Source organism: Terrapene carolina, unplaced genomic scaffold (genome assembly GCF_002925995.2).
Source record: "Terrapene carolina triunguis isolate 2854851 unplaced genomic scaffold, T_m_triunguis-2.0 Scaffold67, whole genome shotgun sequence".
Classification (NCBI taxonomy): domain Eukaryota; kingdom Metazoa; phylum Chordata; order Testudines; family Emydidae; genus Terrapene; species Terrapene triunguis.
The window spans coordinates 49,330,181-49,349,559 of record NW_020664418.1 but is presented as its reverse complement, the minus strand read 5'-3'; the positions used below and the strand labels follow the sequence as shown (position 1 = coordinate 49,349,559).

At 46.3% G+C, this 19,379-nt stretch overlaps 1 protein-coding gene across 1 annotated transcript in view; it reads right to left on the bottom strand.

Annotated features, from left to right (window-relative positions):
• GLCE (glucuronic acid epimerase) overlaps positions 1-5,251 on the bottom strand; it is a 97,251-nt gene extending 92,000 nt beyond the window's left edge. The window contains exon 1 of the mRNA XM_026648398.1: positions 5,233-5,251. The gene's annotated coding sequence lies outside the window, so the exon portion shown is untranslated. The remainder of the gene's footprint in view (positions 1-5,232) is intronic.
• Between the last annotated feature and the right edge of the window lie 14,128 nt (positions 5,252-19,379).

Genomic DNA, 19,379 nt, shown 5'->3' with positions numbered 1-19,379 from the left:
GTGGATGAATACCCACTTCTTCAGACGCGTCTGATGAAGTGGGTATTCATCCACAAAAGCTTATGCTCCAACACATCTGTTAGTCTTAAAGGTGCCACAGGACTCTCTGTTGCTTTTTACAGATCCAGACCAACACGGCTACCCCTCTGATATATTACAGTGTGCAAGTTTTGACAATACTGTATGCATATTTTAAATCTGTAAAACAGTTTAACTTGTCAAGTTGCTCCCTCCCCCATCCCCACAACTGAACAGGATTCAGTTACCTACATAAGGAGGATTTGTTGTAGAATTACACTTCAACTTAATACAGACATTTATATATTACCATCACTGTGGCATCTGATAACTTTACAAATTCACTGAAGTGAAAACAAGGACGCTAAACAGACATCAGCTGAAATATTTGACCCAGAAAAAGTTTGTTAATAGTGCCAAAGAATATATTTGCAGGGCAAGATACTTTTACAGAACGTGCTTTGATAGTGTAATTTCACTTGTTACAACTAGCCAAATTCAGAAGTGCATAGCATTCTTACAGTCTTTCCTGTTTAGCTAGTGCTGACTGAAGATTTATTAATAAAACTGGCAATCCCTACATCTACAGGCTGTATTGTTCAAGTTCATACTATCTTTAAAAAGGCTACTCCCAAATCTGATTCCGCTGGCCTTGGTTTGCAAAACTTCCATCAAAGCAAGTGTTGTTTAGGAGGGCTGCAGGATTGGGTTCACGTATACATAATTCTTCAAGCTATTTTCAGGGCATGGAGTGTTTGCTTGAGCCAACATTAAGATTTTGCAATATTATTTATATTCATGCATGATGCTACCAAGGAAAAAAACAATATATACACAATGGTGCAACTGTTATTAACAGACCTTCCCCTTACTAGAGTCTTACTGGTAACTGTATACACGAATGCATTTTTCCGTAAATAAATTTCATGCAAAATCCTCATGCAAAGGGTTATTTTCATATTGCATTTTTGAAGGGGTACATGCTATGCAGAAAAAAAATGCAGGTGTAACCCCCATGCCTGCTTGGTGTGGTGCCGTCCCTCTCTAGTGGCACCCAGACCATCTAGAACTTGATGAGTCTACTACAGCCGTGGCTAAGAGCCAAACAGCTTCTAGCTCATGCAGTAGAGACGCATACATCTAGTTCCACTAGGTCCCAGGTTCAGTCCCACATGCTGATGACTGGGGTCCGTTCATATTACACAGGCATTGTAGTTCTGATTATCTAACCTTAAATTTGCCTGCACAAGACCTTCCAATTGCTAGGGTGCTGAACCAATGGCTTGAATTGTTTTAATTTGCCCTCCCACAGAAAACTATGTTTTGATCATGTATTCATTACTTTTTTTTGCTATATCCTCTCCACACTGTTCAATGGTCACTATCTGAATGCACAATAAAGTGCCAATGCAGACTTTGACCAATTGAATGAAATTCAAACTTAAAGAGGCTAGATATTCTAGCACTAACATGTCTAGCATAAAAATGCTTAGCTACTGATTATTAATGTATCCATAACATACCAAAGCTTCAGTTTATGAGATCTACTGCATGCTAATAGGGTACTGACAATACTTTACATAAACATCAGATAGAAGTAGACCTGTTCAATAGCTTAATGTACTTTCACATATGTAGGCTATGAAGTCTTTTTTTACATATGGCCTTAGGGGCTGATTCAACAAGGTGCTGAACACTCTCAATTCCCAATGAGTTCTTATATGATAAAGTACAGAGTAAATAAGTATCTACAATATTGAAATTACATTACTGACATGGGGGGGGGGGGGAGAGAAGAATCAGTGATAACTGATGAACAAATACTTTCAAGAAACGGATCATGGAATCAACATCTAGTTAGATGAATTGCTAACAATCAGAGTAGAAAAGCAACCTTAGCTGCCTCTCTGCATGTGAAAATCAGATACAAAGCTGATAATATCAGGCAAAAAATATTGAGGGAGATTATCAAACAAACTAAAGGATGATCTAAATACTGTACTGTTGAGCAACAGTATCAAAAGGAAGACACACCTAACTCAAGGATAGAGGCTTCCATTCTCAATCCTTGTTTCCAGACACCCAAGGAGCCTATTTTCACCACTGACAAATAGGGAGTATCCAGAAATGAGCAATGTGAGAAGACATGAGAATTCTAAATGTGACTAAAATACTCCACAGCCCTCGCTATTGTCTCAACCCTCAAAACTGGGTATAGATTAAAGACAAGGACAGTGTTACAGCTCCAGCATCTGTTAGATGACAAGTTTACATTCTTAAAATATAGCAGCACAACAAAAAGGGGTGTGCATTAATAGGTTGCTGATGCACATCTTGGGTACATTGCTTTGGTCTTCAGTTGCACAAGACATACACCAACAGAAAGTCAGGCCTGGCTTATTGCTAGCAGAATACAAATTAATTTATTTTACATTTATTTTTTAAAATGACCTTTGAAAATAGTTTGACTAAAAAAACAGTTTCTCACCTTCTTGTAACTGTTGTTCTTCGAGATGTGATGTTCACGTCCATCCCAATCAGGTGTGTGCGCGTGCATGGCAGCCAGAAGATTTTTCCCCAGCAGCATTTGTTGGGTTGGCCTGATCGCCCCCTGGAGCTGCGCCTTCATGGCGCTGAATATAGAGCCCTGTCGACCCGCCACCCTCTCAGTTCCTTCTTGCCGGCTACTCCAACAGAGGGGTAGGTGGGTGGGTATTGGAATGGACATGAACAACACATCTCGAAAAACAACAGCTACAAAAAGCTGAGTAACCGTTTTTTATTCTTCTAGTGCTTGTTCATGTCGATTCCAATCAGGTGACTCCCAAGCCTAAGTTTTGGAGGCGGGGCGAGAGTTCAGATGTCCACTGACTGGAGCACTGCTCTGCCAAAGGCCGCATCATCTCTGGCCCGCTGGGTAATTGCATAATGTGCGGTGAAAGTATGTATGGAGGACCAGGTCGCCGCTCTGCATGTTCCTGGGTTAGAACTTGCGCCAGGAACGCTGCTGAAGAAGCCTGCGCCTTGGTGGAGTGCACTGTGAGTGGAGGGGCAGGTACCCCCTGCCAAGGTGTAGCACTTCTGGATGCAGGACGTGATCCACAACGAAATTCATTGGGAGGAGACTGGAAGACCCTTCATCCTGTCTGCCACAGCCACAAACAGTTGAATAGACTTTCTAAAGGGCTTGGTTCTTTCAATGTAAAAGACTAGCACTCTGCAGACATCCAATGAGTGAAGCCTCTGCTCCCTGCTGCTCGAGTGCAGCTTAGGATAGAACACCAGGAGGAAGATGTCCTGGTTGATGTGAAACTGGGAGACAATGTTCAGGAGGAAAGCTGGATGAGACCTGAGCTGAACCTTTTCCTTATAGAACACAGTGTAAGGGGGCTCTGACGTTAAGGCCTTGAGCTCAGACACCCTCCTGGCTGAGGTTATCGCTACCAGAAACACCACCTTGTAGGACAGGAAGAGCAGGGAACAAGTCGCCAGTGGTTCGAAGGGCGGATCCATCAATTTGGAAAGGACTAGACTGAGGTCCCAGGTCAGGGTCAGCTGCCGGATGTGCAGATATAGCCTGTCGAGACCTTTCGGGACCATAGGATTGGCAAAGACCGACCGTCCCTCGGTGCCCAGATGGAAGGAGGAAATGGCTGCCAAGTGAACCCTTACTGATGACATGGACAGTCCCTGCTGCTTGAGATGGAGAAGATAGTCCAGTATAAGTGGTATGGGGCGAGCGTCAGGGACGAGCAATGCTGTGCCAACCAAACTGAAAACCTCTTCCACTTGGCAAGGTAGGTAGCCCTGGTGGAGGATTTCCTATTGCCAAGGAGGACTTGTCTAACCGGGTCGGAGCAGGAGAGCTCCATCAGGTTTAGCCATGGAGCTTCCACGCCGTGAGGTGCAGCAACTCGAGGTTCGGTTGCTGGAGATGGCCATGATCCTGAGTTATTAAGTCTGGGAGGAGTGGTAAGGTGACTGGGGCTTCCACGGACATTTCCAAGATTGATATGTACCAGAATTGGCTGGGCCAGGCTGGAGCTACCAATATCACCGAAGCTTGATCCCTCCGTATCTGGAGGAGCACTTGTGAATGAGAGGGACAGACGGAAACGCACATAGGAGATGGCCTCCCCAGGGGAGGAGGCACGTGTCCACAATGGAGCCCGGGCTGTGATTCAGGAAGGACCAAAACTGCTGGCACTTCCTGTTGCGTCGCGCTCTTGCCCTTCAGCTCCTGAGGAACCTCTTCCACTGCCCCCAGCAATAGGAGTGAGTGCACCTCCTGTATGAGAAGTCGCTCATGAGAAGGGTCCCTGAAGAGTGATGGGGAAGGGGGGTGGAAGGGCGGGAGGGCCGAGAATTGCTAATACTAACTACACTAAGAGGTAAGCAACTATGTACAACTGACACTGCTAACGGCGCTTGCCAAGGCAAGAGCTGTGGGAGGTTCCAGCTAACTGTCACAGATGGCAAGAAGGAACTGAAGGGGTGGTGGGGTCAGCAGGGCTCTATATTTTGTGCCATAAAGGTGCGACTCCAGGAGGGTCCTCAGGTCGACCCAACGGATGCTGCTAGGGGAAAAATCTTCCGGCTGCCGTGCACGCACGCACACACCTGATTGGAACCGACATGAACAAGCACTCAAAGAACTTCTTAATCTATCCTTTCAAAATGAAAAGCAGTTCTGGGATTAAAGAAAATAGTGGAAAGACGACACCGAGCTTTTCTTTACCATAGTATATACGCAACATTAATTTTAACCTTGACATAATTTACAGGTCCCACGAACTAACACATACTTATTCTTATACAGCACTTCTCAACCATAGAGCTGAAACAACTCAAAGGTGGGCAAGTAGTAGTATCCTCATTTTTTAAGATAGAAAGTTGAGATGATTTGCCCAAGGAGCTGACACTAGAACCCAATTTTTTCCTAACTATCTGGATCCTTTTCCTCATCCCTCAGAAGCCCAGCTGCCCTTTCAGCAGTTTGTGGCCCAGTAGTCACTTTGAACTAACTATCTATACTAAAAACCTACGTTCGTAACATTGAACCTATATAGTTTTTATGATAGAAAGTGCCTAGAGATCCACAAACTACTGTTAGCAGCAGCAACCTTTTCAAGGGCGAGAAGGAAGGGGAAGTGCACTGAATGGGGAGAAAGAAGCAGAACTACTGCATTCTTCTCTATCCCCATCTCTGCTCACCACATGCCCAGCTGCTTTTACTCTACAGTCTTCTTCCAGCGATGAATGTCCCACCTGCACAAATATGTACCAAAAGTTCAGTCAGCCATTTAGAATATGGCTTTAGACAAGCTATATGCCCAGCTACTAAGCATTAAAGTGCTGTCTTTGGACAAAGTTTTAATATGCTTACCATAACCCCTTAATTGTTAAACATCTCCATATCTTTTTAAATAGATGCCCTAGTAACATTTGTCATGACATGACATACCAGATACATATAAACACAAACATACATCTCTTGGATGTTCTACCATATCCAAAAGATGTAGAAATCCATCCCCGCCACCATATTTCAAAGAACAGTCTGGCACCACTTATTACATACTTGGGGGGAGGGGGAAAGTGTAAGAAATATTCATTTCTTTAAAGAACATTCCTGAGCAATGCATGCAGTTTCACAAATGATAGTGAAATCTAAGTTTCTCCTGTTGTATATACTTAAAAATAAAACTTCAACCTCCTGAATATTTGTAGGTTTTCCTTATATAGTTGCAAATTTAAGCCAGACTGCATCAATTGAGTAACAGACTCCTTACTGATTCAGACTGATTTTACCTGTTTATCTAGATATCCTATATATTTTACTCTGCTACTCCACAAATCAGTTAATTTTCAATGTATGGAAGATCATATCTGGAAGAAGTTATTTTTGCTTTATCCCTTAAGAATGATCAAGCTTTATTTTAGTCCAAAATAAAATAAGTGGGTTTTTTTAAATGTAACTTTGATAAATGGACTAATACAATTTTACATCTACATCTTGCTTGGCCTTTTGAATTCACCCACTAAGAAAACTATTCACAAAATTGTTTCTTGACATAGATGGATATAAAGGGGCATACATATTTCCACAAAGAATATTTTGATCTCCATAGTTATATTTGAATGTTACATATTCTATGAACAGTGTGAAATGGAAGCAGTTTCTCCTGTTGGTGGTGCTTACTAGACCCATGATAGCTTGGGCTCTTAATCAGCATCATGTCGTGGTTCAGCATATTCAGAACTAAAAAAATGACCTAAATTGGTTTGCCTATTTTATAAATGAAGCATCAAGAGGGACGGGGGAAAAAAGACATTTTCATGGTTTCAGATGATCTGACAAAAAAGCTAATCAACCACACAACTATCTTTGAAGAGTATTAGCATTTTTATGAAGTTTCTACATCAAAGCCATGAGATCAAATTGCTGTGGTTCCATGGACGAAGCTAGAGGATACAGGTATATCTAAGGAAAAGGCACTTCCCACTGAAACAGTTGTTAGAATCACAGAACTGTTGCAACTAATATTGTAACAGCTATAATGTCAAGATTAAGTACTCCTACGTTTTTGTATTTCCCCAACATAAGCCTAACAAATCAAAATTCTTTCTGTCCCACATAAGCAGCTAATATTCTGCCCCACTTCTATGGAACCAACATCACCGTCAAGAGGGAAATCCATGCCTTTTGGGAGGCCAGAATAATGAGTCAAGATCCACTGTTACAGATCAGAGGAAAATATGCCCCTTAACAAAAGGGTTAGAATATTCAACTTTGTATCTCTATGTTTAATTCATGCTGTCTTTTGACAGCGCAAGTAGCTGGCAACAAGACACTGGCAATAGACAGGTAATAGGGGCTAAATCAGGGTCAGAAGCATAGCCCGAGCTTTAAATATTTCTGCTTTAGTCAGTCCACATCACACCTTTATGGAGGTAGTAAAACTATCTCAGTTCCACATGAACAGGTGCTGGCATAATACAAAGAGCTATTCACAAGCTCTCTTCTATGCCAGACGGCACCTGCAGTAATGAAGCACACAAAGAAAAGGCTGCTCTTGACCAAGTATGTGGAAAACAGCTAGCATAAAAATTCCCAAATAATGTCTCCAGTTACCATGGAACATTTCAGATCCGGTTATGTTAGTCTTGTAAAATTCTACACACCCACTCAATTGGGAGGAGTAAGTTTACTCACCCATCAAAATGATCCGTTTCTTTACAGGATCATCCTAAGGGTGGGCAAATTTTTATCGGAGTTTGTTCAAGATTGGGTTACTCATACAATGCTCTGGTAGCAAAACCCAGTACTTTACCCACTCTGATGAATGAAACAAATAAGCTGCAATCAGTGCCTTTATCCCTTCCTCCAGAAAGAGCTGCTATTGCTCTCCCTTCTCCGCCTGGACCTGGAATTTCAAAATCTCCATCCGGAAATGTGAAGTCCCTTCTACTAAGCAACTTGAGAAGGAGAATGGAACGAAGCAGTTTTATTTGCTTTGCACAGAAGCCAAAGTGAACATGAAAGCAAGAGTGTAAAACTCTGATGCAGACACCGACGAGCATGGAGCTGAAGCCGTGGTGGCAGGGTTTGACTGAAAACAGCTACAACCCTGGCTGTCAGCGTAAAGCAAATACGTCTCCTTTCTGCAACCGTCTCGGAGTGCCGGACTTCCCAGTTGGCTGTGTCTTCTGTTGTCCCTCAAGGGAGTTTGGACACAGTCCTGCCTATAACCCTTGCCCACCGCTCCCAGGTACCATCATCCTCAGCTTGTACTCTGTGCACCAGGGCAGGCGCTGGCTGCTGCCAGACCCGGACCCATCGGGCTGGGTACCAGTGGGGCAGCCTGACAAGTGCTCGGCAGAGTCAGAGGAACAGGGTGGAGGAAAGAGACTAGGAGACGGCCCAGACCCCCCCAGCAGCGATTTGCCAGGAACCCACGTGGCCCCAAGGCAGGGGTCAAGCCAGAGCCCCCCGCCACGGAAGCGTGACCCAGAGCAGGGGGGCTGGGAGGGTTTGTATAGTGGGGGGGGGGGGCTGAGCGCCCTAGACCCAGACTGTAACCCCTGTGTGTGAGGGAACCCCTTCGAGCCGGGGGGGCTGCAGCCGCTCCCCCCGCGCCTATGAACGCCCCCGCCCCCGCCCCCCCTGTCAGGAGGCCGCCGGGCCCGCAGCCCCGAGAGGGGGCAGCCGAGCCCCCGCAGCCGGCCCCGGGGGACGCGCGCCAGCCCGCACGCCGGGGAGAGGGGACCGAGGCGGGGAGATGGCCCCGGAGCCGGCACAGCCCCACGCCGGGTCCCGGCTGTCAGGCCGCCCCGCCCCGCAGGCCCCAGCAGCGCGGACCCCGGCAGCTCCCACCTGGGCAGGGCGAGGGCGGGCGCGGGCCTCCCTCGGCGCAGCAGCTCCTGCCTGTCCCCGGCCCGGGCGGAACCACAGTGCGCGGGGCTCCGGGAGGCGGCGACGTGGGGCCGCGCCGAGCCCCGCCCCCCGCGGCCCACGCGCCCCCCCGTGCCAGCGGGGCGGGGCCACGCGCGGCCCAATCCCAGCGCTCCGCCCCCAGACCGCCGTCCAATCCCCGCGCGCCGCCAGGGCTCCCAGGCGGCCGCGCTGAGGCAGGAGCGCTCCGGAGAGCTGCCGCCGAGCCCGGCAACGGGCGCCCCAGGTTCCCCGGGGCCCGCAGCCCCTTCCCCTCAGGCCCGCGGGCGGGGTAACCCCGGAGCCCCCCTCCCCCTCGGAAGCTCCTACCTGGGCGGGGCGAGGCGAAACCACAGCGTCGGGGGAGGGGGGACTCCGCCCTCACTTCCCGCGAGAACCCGGCGGGGGGCGGGGACACAGCGCCCAATCACAGCGCCCCGCCCGCGACGGGGGCGGGCCAGGTTGGGACCCCGCGTCCAATCGCAGCGCGCCGCCCGGCCCGGAGGGGAAGGGGGCCGCGCTCGGTTGAGGGGACACGCGCCTGTCGCCGGCCGGGGCCGGGCTCGGGCCTTGCGGGAAGCGCCGCCGCGCTGCGCCCCGGGAGCCCCCTACAGGGCGGAGCGGTCCGGGAGCCCCCAGCCCGCGTGTCCCCAGGGCGGCCTGGCCGCCTCCTCCCGGGATCCCGGGGCCAGTGCGGAGCCTCCCCCGCCGCTACACTAGCACTCCGGGCGGCCAGGGATGTGAAAAAACACCCCCCTGACCGACCTACGTTTCACAGACAAAAGTGCTGGTATGGACAGGGGCGAGAGACACAGTCCCGCTGACATAGCTCCCGCCGCTCGATGGGGGTGGTTTACTGCTACCTAGGAGACCTTACAGCAGCCCAGTCTGTAGTGTATTCACAGCCTTGAGATGCCACAGGGAGCGAGAAGGGGAAAAATAAGCTTCAGGGGAGAGAGCGCTAGGCGCCTGGCTTTAAGGAAGTCCCCTTTGAGCTGCCATAGCCCTGGTGTCCTCCATGGCCTTTGTGCTCTCTGTTTCCCACCAGCAACCCTTGAACAGCTGCTCGACCCACGAGTCTCTTAGCGGAGGGCTCAGATACCGGTATCCACCTCCTATTGCCAAGACCCAGGTTGCTGCTCCCACCCGGGCTCTGCGCCCACATCACTAGAAGTGGGGAACATCCATGTTACAGAGACCCCAGCCAAGCCCCCCAACAGCAGGAAGTCTGGGCCTCTTTGCTCTCTTTTCATCAGTGAGGACATCGAAGTGGTTACAGAATCCCTCAGTCGCAGCCTCACCATACACCAATCTAACTGCCCCGTAGAACCTAGTCATGATGTGATGACCACGTCCTGGTGCAGCTTCATGACAATTGTTAGGGTAAGGGCCCTTAGGGGGGCTAATACATGAGGGATGAAAACTATTCTAAGAGCATCTACTCCTGTTTTCATAATGCAGCCTTAGGGAGTCACTGATCCCCTTTCTAAACCACAGTATATGGGCACATTCAGAATGTGTCTGTTTTAAAATTCAGATATGTTGGAAGGGAAAATCTGAACCTCTGTCCCATTAACACAAACAGGTTGAGTGTGATCTCCATTGAACACTTGCCTTTTCTCTTTTTAAATCAGCATAAAGACTAATATTGTGGATGTGCTTGTGGAAACACGGAGTGACTGCTTGGGGACCATGCACTCCTGTGGTGACTCCACTGTCACAGGCTGGCTTGAACACTTCTTTTAGCAGCGGCACGAGGCCTGGGAGTTCAAAACATGTAGCCCGAGATTTCTCCCCACTGCATCCACCAATCAATTTGGGACCCCGGTAGCTAGTCGTTGGTGGGTAACCACTACAGCCAACAACAAATTAATGTAGTTTCCTATCTTCATGTCTTGAGTCGTGCATTTTGCCTACATCCTCCTGCCAACAGGACTCACAGAGAGCCACCCTCAGCTGAGTGAGTAGGCACTGTGCTAAATTTGTCTCATCTAACAGTTACTGAATGAATATTTCACACTGAATCTCAAATTTTGTAAGTACAAAAATTAAACCAATTTATCTTTTTAAAGCAATCTTTTTATAGCCATGCTCTTGGTGCTCCAGATTTCTCTGCCCCGTGGTTTTAGGAAGAATACAGATGTTTTTTGGAAAACCTACTCAGTCCACTCCGCACATTTAAAATCCTAATAGTTAAAGATACTATATGATTCTCCTACAATGTAGTGCTTTGAAAACACCATGGGCCAGCTCCTTAATTGGTGTAGTCTGTGTAGCTCTATTGAAGTTAGCCGCACAGTCCACACCCTGTAAGGATCTGGCCCCGTGTAATCTTCAGAAGTATTGCTGTTTTGAAGTAAAGCCTTTCAGAGAGCAGGTATCTTTTCAGTTCATTAGAGCTGCAGCAGGGCTTCTGCTCACAGCCACAGTCTACTCAAACATCAGCACTCTATGCTTCCATTTACTCTGTACATGTGCTAATTATTTTGTCAAGAGGAATTACAGGAAAAATAAAGAGATTCATAACTACATATGCTGGGATTTAACAGCCACATTTTTCTTCCCTCTCTTAATAGCCTTAAAAAAAAAAGAGAGAGAAGAAAAATAAATTGAAACAAAATCTGAGAAACTTTCAATATGTTTAATTCATGTTCCTCTCAATTTGATTAGTATAGAGATATTCTTGGCTAGTGCTGTGTGAAAATTGCAAAAAAATCTTTGCAAATTTTCTCAGCACGAATCTTAGTTTAGTTCTGGGCTGCTTCATGGCTCACAACTTTAGGTTTTCACACAATTATTGCATTGAAACATGCACAATTCCACCACACTTCTACAGCTCCCCTTCTGCAAACCTTTACTACCTGGCTAACAGTGCTCACTACTAAGAAAGGTCCTACATAAAGTAACAGGGTTATTTGTAGCAGCAAGTACTTCATCCGTAGATAGAAAGGCATTTGCAGGATTGGTTTCTTTGTCCCAATCCATGAATAAATTCTTAGGGTCAGATCACTGGCTCCGGCCAAGGACAATGTTCTAATAGGGGCCAGTCCACTGCCCAGGATAGAGTTCAGCAGGCTCCAGCCATGCCCTGGTATGTTCTTCCGTGCTACTAGGTGCTGGGAGAAGGTAGAGGAGAGCCAGCTTTACACTATCTGGGGATTTCCCTATGCAAGGGGAATACCTACCTGCCCAATTAGGACAGCTTTCTGACCAGTGCAAAGTAGTTGCGGGGGCGGGGGGAAATCTGACCACATGGCCTTTACATTCTCACTGGCTTATTGTTTGGTCAGGCCTTCTCTGCCAGCCAGTTCCAAAACCAGACCCTGGGCTTGATTTTCTTCTCATACCATTTTTCTGCTGTTGTTACACCAGTGATAACTCAGGATTGACACTGATGGGATAAGGGGGAAATTATGCCCTCGACCTTTAATCCAGCCTTACTTAGATATTTCAGGTCCAGGATTCTTTCGGTTTTAGTATAAACTTCCATTGCTCAATTACAAGCGTTGCCTGAGTCACTTAGGGCTAGATCCACAACGGGGACTTAGACTCAGCATTGCGATGCCTAACTTTAGGCACACTACCACCTACTGGAATCCACAGCACCAACGTACCTGCCCAAGCTCCCTACACCGAGGGAAGAGTTTGGCACCTAAGAAGGGGAACTGCAAAAGCCAGCAAGCCGAGGCCTGGTCTACACTACAGTTAGGTCGATGTAAGGCAGTTTACATTGACTTAATTATGTCAGTACCTACATTAAAGCCTTGTCCCGCCGATGTAAATGCCCTACTACACCGACCTCAGAACTCCACAAGAGGTGTAGGGCTTATGTCGGTGTACTTAGGGTGACGAAGTGTCCCTATAGACCTTGCGTTACTTACATTGGCTAGTGGCTGTCTTGTCATACTGCTCCATAGTGGAGCTGTGAAATTGACAAGAAAGCCCCTGGCTCTCCACTTCCAGCCGGGCTGCTGCCCGGAGGCTCCCCATTCTCCACTCAAGGAGCCAAGAAGCCCAGGTAGCTGCCCCCTGCTCCTGCCCTGGCTCTCAGCCCCGCACTTTGCCCCTCTTCAGTCGGTGGAAGCGCTCCCGGATGCACACCATCGACAGAAGGAGGGCAGTGTGGACATCAGCCATCACAGTAATTATTGTGCTGGCTGTAAGTCAACCTAACAGATTGACTTAGGGCTGTAGTGTAGACATCCCCTGAGGCGGAGCTAGCCTATGTGAGTGCCCTAACTGCTGGGTGAGGGGGATTCTGGCAGGGGTCTCTCAGTGTCTCCTGTTGAAGCTGTTCCACTTTGTATAAATAATTAAATAGTAATTGGAACAGGGACTTGACTCTCCCTAATTCCCAGGCGCGCCCTAAGCACTGCCTAGAAAGCCATTCTTGTACTCTCGCTAGTATTTCAGACACAGTGGAACAGCTTCAACAGAGGGAGACTTATCCCACAATACCCCCACCCAATTACATGGGAGAAGAGAGAGCTGGGTTCAAATTCCTACTCCACAGCTGGTAGAGTGGGGATTTGAACCTAGCTCGCCCACGTTTTAGACCAGTGCTCTAATGCCTGGGCTAATGGTTACAAAGGTGATGTAGTGCTTTCTACTCATTGTCTGTGATCTGGGCACACCTGTTGGATCCAGTCCCATAGGCAAGACAGGTGGGCAACAGCTAGTGTAAGGATTCCAGTCGGGATTAGGCACCTGGGACATAGGGTATGTCTACATTGCAGCTGGACGATGCAATTCCCAGCTCAAGTAGATACACCCACACTTGCGCTGATCACGCTAGTGCACTAAAGACAGAAGCATATCCACTTCCACCCATATACACGGAGGGCCTTGGCAGGATGGGTTAGGGGCCCTGAGTACGATCCTGTCCATCTGTTCAGCAAACAACTGTGCTGCTATTTTTAACAGCCTAGCACAATCAAAGCTAGTGCCGTATGTCCACCAGAGCTGGAAGTTACTCCTTGCAGCTGTGTTGCAAACATACCCTTAGGTGGCTGTGTGCATATCCAGCAGCAGAAGTGAAAAAAACCTAGGAGACTTCAGCAACAGAAACGAAGGTGCCCTCAGGGTTAGGCAGCAGCTAAGGAGCGGGATTTGAGGATCTAAATTTTGCATTGAGGCACCTAAATCCCTTTGTGTGTCTAGCACTTCATGAACTCAGGAGGATAATGGTAGATTGACCTTTCACTGATTTTAAATTAACCAAGTGAAAAAGCACTCAGTAAGGGCCTTAATTAAAGCATTATCTTAATTAATCACCATTGGACAAATTGTAGAAGAGGGGAAAGTATCTTATGGTGCTTCATTGTTATGTTACTTAAAATGATGTCGAAGGTCACATGCAACTGAAGGATCTTAAAATTAAATTGTGATTCGGATGACTTTTCAAAATGTGAACAGAATTATTTTTAAAATTTCTCCCAAAGATTGCTTCCATCGTTGCATACACACAACACTCCCTCATCTAAATTATTCATTTTTTTGTTACATTGGGAAGACAGAATTGTAAAGTAAAATGCAAAGAGATGTGAGGATTCTGAAAGGTTATTGCTTTTTCTTTCCTTTTTTTTTTTTTTAAAGAACACAACAGGTACTTATAACCTTAGTCATCACAGCAAGTCACTTTCAGAAATTCACAATGGCAAATGAATTCAAAACCCTAATGATGCTTTTACATTCCTATGCCAGAAGTAATAGGTCATATACAATACATTTTTTATATTTAGCACCTTTTGTATTAGAACTTCTCAAAGTGCTGTACAGAGAACATAGTTCAATATAAATTGTCAGTTTCCCCACATTAAAATACAACAATAAAAAAGAAAACTTCACATGTAAAGGCCCAGTTCTTTTACCTTTTGGCACACTGGAGTGCTTAATGCCACAATTACTTCTTACAGTAAGGATAGCAGAACAGGTCAAATGGGGCTAATGGAATATTACTCCCAAGCAGAGTGTTTCAAAACTTCAGCACATAGAAGGCAAATGTCCTTGCTTTAAAGAACTTCAACTTATTTGGTTAGACAATCAAAAGCCCAGTGTCAGTTCAATACAACATGCAGAAGGGGAATGAAGCATAGAAGTGTGCAAAATGCAACATTTAGCTTGACAAACTATTGGTCAATTAAATAGATTATCATAAAGGTTTGAAAAGTTTACAAGAACCAAGGCAATGTCACAACCTGTTTCAACCCTTTCCTTAAGTAGAAAAACCACTAGATTTACACCCAAATACGAAGTAGAAATACATTTCTTGGAGCTGCCTCAGCTCCTCTTAAGTTGGCATTCTTCTGCTATAGTCCAGCCATGCCTGTTTAGCAAACAATCCACAGCCCAGCCATGCCTCGTGCCCCGTGGTATCCTCCCAACAGAGGGTCTGCCTGGGCCAGATCTCTAGCATACACTTTTCGCAGTAGCTACCAATGTTAAATGTTCTTTATCCAGTTGTTTCTTTTGTGGACAGTTAGCACTTCAGCATCTACTGAGACCAAACATTGAGGTTATCCTTGGCGCTAGCTACAGAAGTCCTCAAGGAAATAGATATTGTAGAGCCTTGATTTTACAAACATTTTAATCTTATAAATGACCAGTTATACAAACCAGTTTTCCCAACTAAAAAAACCCCACATAACAAAAGTGATGTTGACGAAAAACAAATCAACAGCTCTTCACATCCCAATGCCTTCAGTGGTTTGGAAATCACTTTGTAGTGGGGTTTGAAGGACCAGAAGGAGGCAATACAGTGCACCAAACTGTAATCTATGCACTGTACCTACTCTAGTTTTGAGATGTTCAATTTTATGAACCTCTCAATCCTCAATTAGATTAATAAAATAGGGGTTCTACGTTAAACCCTAGTTTAAATGACCACACAACTTTTGACGGTCTTCTACCATCATTGTTGGATCCTTCCATGCTCTTATCTTTGGAAACAGCACCTCAAATCCAAATAACTCTGATGTTGAGACAGGTTTAAAAACCTGGATCCAGGTTATGTGGCTTGGGCCACCCTCAAGTTTAAAGGCATATCACCGAGTCTATAGGCAACACCAAGGATTGCTGTTCATTGCAGTGCTTCGTTACCAACTTCATCACTGGAAAACTCCTGGATTCCTCAGCAGGAACAGCATAAATGAATCCCTACTCTCACACCCTGCTATGTGAATTGGGGCTTTGGTATTCAGTCACAATTGTGCCTTTGGGGATATACTTTTTTATTCTGGCAATATCAAAAATTCCATGAAGAATAAGCAGAACAGGAGAAAAGTCAGATTTTTTACCTTCCATAAATGGAAGAGTCTTAATTTAGAATGGAAATCTTTTATTTGGCTTTGTTAGCTTCTTTTAGGAGACTATCCTCCACTGTGGCTATTTCACTTTAAAATACTGAATGCGAATTCTATGTCAGAAGGTGATTAGGTATGCTTAAAAGTGAGAGTTTTAACAGATTTTCTGTGCTCAGGTTTCAGCAAAGCACAGAGAGTTTTCAAGTAGAGCCCTAAGTATTATAATGCATTTAAACAACATTTAAAGGATGTGTGTGATCCCAAAGCTAAAGTGAAAATTTACACTGCAATTATTATCTTGTTTTTACAGATTTTCTGCTGTGCATTATTTGTAAAATCCTTTACTTCAGACAGCCAAAATATCAAGTGCAGTTATTTTCCTTTCAGTCTTTTACTGAGTTGGGTTCTAAGGTGATGATTCATGTATTAATATGTGGTTATTAGATGACTCCTCTACCTCTACCGCTGCTATCTGTCTTTGGCAATGGAAAAAAGGAAATTCATTCTTAAAATCTCAGCAACAAATGGAACATGCATAGAAATCAATCCTGCTCTCATTGACGTCAAAGTAAAAAATTCCATTGACTTCAATAGAAATAGAATTAGGCCCACATATCACTTATTAGTTTGATTTATAGTGCTGAGAAAATCCATACATCTGAAAGGGGAAAAAATATATCTGTTAAAAATAAGTCATAGGAATTAGGTGACTGTCGATGATATTTATCTCAAATACGGAAAAACAAATATTACAGCTGTCAATTATAAATACTGGGTAGTCAAGTATCAGGGGGTAGCCGAGTTAGTCTGTATCTACAAAAACAACAAGGAGTCTGGTGGCACCTTAGAGACTAACAGATTTATTTGGGCATAAGCTTTCGTGGGTAAAAACCTCACTTCTTCAGATGCATAGAGTGAAAGGTACAGATGCAGGCATTATATACTGACACATGGAGAGCAGGGAGTTACTTTGCAAGTGGAGAACCAGTGTTGACAGGGCCAATTCAATCAGGGTGGATGTAGTCCACTCCCAATAATAGATGAGGAGGTGTCAATTCCAGGAGAGGAAAAGCTGCTTCTGTAATGAGCCAGCCACTCCCAGTCCCTATTCAAGCCCAGATTAATGGTGTTAAATTTGCAAATGAATTGGGTAGGTTACCTATTACCTAGAGCAAGGGGTTCTCAAGTTTTTTCTTTCTGAGGCCCCTCCCAACATGCTATGAAACCTCCACAGCCCACCTGTGCCACAACTGTTTTTATGCATATAAAACCAGGGCCAGCGTTAAGGGCAGCAAGCCGGGCAACTGCTCAGTGTCACACGCCACAGGGAGCCTTGCAAAGCTAAGTTGCTCAGGTTTCAGCTTCAGCCCCAAGTGGTGGGATTTGGAGCCCCGGGCTTCTGCCCCAGGTGGTGGGGCTTTGGCTTTCTGCCCTGGGTCCCTGCAGGTCTAATGCCAGCCATGCTTGGCGCCCCCCCCCCCCGAAACCTCACCTGGTTGAGCACCGCTGACCTAGAGGTCCAACCCAAATTAGGGCCCATCTTACTATGAATTGTGTATATATGTACATATACTAAGAGACAGTCCCCAGTCCAGAGAGATTACAATCAAAGGCCCCAATTCAGGATAACACTTAAACACATGCTTAAGATTAGGCGCATACTTAAGTGCTGTCCTGAATAGGGATGCTTTACTGAATTAGGGCCTAAACAGACAAGACAGACAAAGGAAGGACTATTATCACCACTCTATAAAGGGGGAAGTGAGGCAGAGAGTGAGATAAAGGGCCTGATTTTCCAAGCACCCACAGGGCTCATTGACTTCATTGGAGTTGTGGGCATGTCTCACCTGTAAATAACCAGCCCACAAGTGACTTGGCCCAGGTCACACAGGAAGTCTGGGAAGGGAACCCAAATCTCCTGAATCCTAGCCTAGTGCCTTTAGCATGTATCTGTCCTTCCTCTTACTGGAAGCTTAGTATTTGCAGGTCTCAATCTTGTAAACTTCCTTAAACACAAAAGGATAAACCACTGAAAAAAATCCAAGAAGGCACAAAACTCTCCTTTGCCATGATACTGCCAAAAAGCTTGACAATGGATAGGCTGCTGGTATGCGGTGATCACTGCCTGTCATGCCGACCAATATTGTCTCATTGTTTCCCCGTACTCCCCTTTCTATATGTCTGTAGCCATCTGTTGTCTCTTGTCTCATACTTAGATTGTAAGCTCTTGGGAGCAGGAACAGTCTTTTTGTTCTGTATTTGTACAGCTCCTAGCACAATGGGCCCTGGTCCATTACTAGGGATCCTATGTCCTATGATAATAAATAATAATTAATAATACACTTTGCTTTGCAAGTTAGGTTCCCATATTACACCCGAAAGGTTACAGAGCACTTAGTGAGGTTACATGTTGACATTGACGTATAGATTCAGTCAAGGGTTTTGTGACCATTACGGCCCACAAAGTCAAAGCTCAAGTAGTCCAAAAAGTAGGAGACTGAGTTATAATGGTAGTTTTAAGCCTTTGACAATCTATTGTTACGTGTACACTCATAAAGGAGTTTTTACAGGCAGCGAGATTTACATCCTGCTGCAGATATGGGGGTGGCCTGCTCAGTGTGAATGATAATATGATGGAAGCTGCAGATTGTGGTGCATCATACGCTGTATGTAGACAGAAGGAGAGGTGCATCACAATACAAGGAATAATTAAGAACACAGATAGCTAGAAACATCAAATTACTAAGAATAATAACTCTTTATAGTCACCCTAATTAAATAAATGTTGAGTGCTTAATGGCTTGCCATTCATTTGTTTCGGAAGTAGCTAGTGCTCAAAATGAGGCTTAAAGAGTTATTACTCTTTAATTAACTTATCTGCCACATACATTTCATGGTGAGTTTCCATCTGTTTCCCACTCCCGTTGCTTTTGGTGCAGGCTACAGCGTGTAACTGTGGACACACACATAGGATGGTCGGCAGGATCTAGAGTCCAGTACATTCTGCCAAGAAAGCGGGGCCCACTGAAAGCCAAGTGCAGCATTATGATTTCTGTTAGCAGAGAGAGAAAAGTGAAAGTCACTCTCAGTCCATGCTGTTCACAGAAGACAGTCATCTTATGTAGTTCAGTGAGGTTACGGATACCAATTTAAATAGGGTTACCATCTTTTAATTTAAAAAAAGGAGGACACTCCACGGGGCCCCGGCCCCGCCCCAACTCCACCCCTTTCCCGCCCCAGCCCCGCCCAACTCCGCCCCTTCCCCGCCCCTTCCCCAAAGTCCCCACCCCAACTCTGCCCCCACCCCTGAACGCTCCGCCCCCCGCTCCTCCCCCTCCCCTGCTTCCCGCAAATCAAATGTTCGCGGGAAGCCCGAAACAGGGAGGCAGCAGGTAAGCTGAAGCTGGGGCTGGAACGGGGCGCAGCGCGGCCCAGTCCGGCCCCCCGGCCGAGAGGCTCCCTTCGGCGGCCGGCCGGCCCAGGACAAGAGGCTCTGGCCCCGGCGTCTCCCACCCGGCTCGGCTCGGGCCCTGGGGCAGCGGCCCCCGGCCCTGCACCCCCGGCCCCGCACCGCCGGCCCCGGCCCCCGGCCGAGCACCACCGGCCCCGGCACGGCCCCCGGCCGA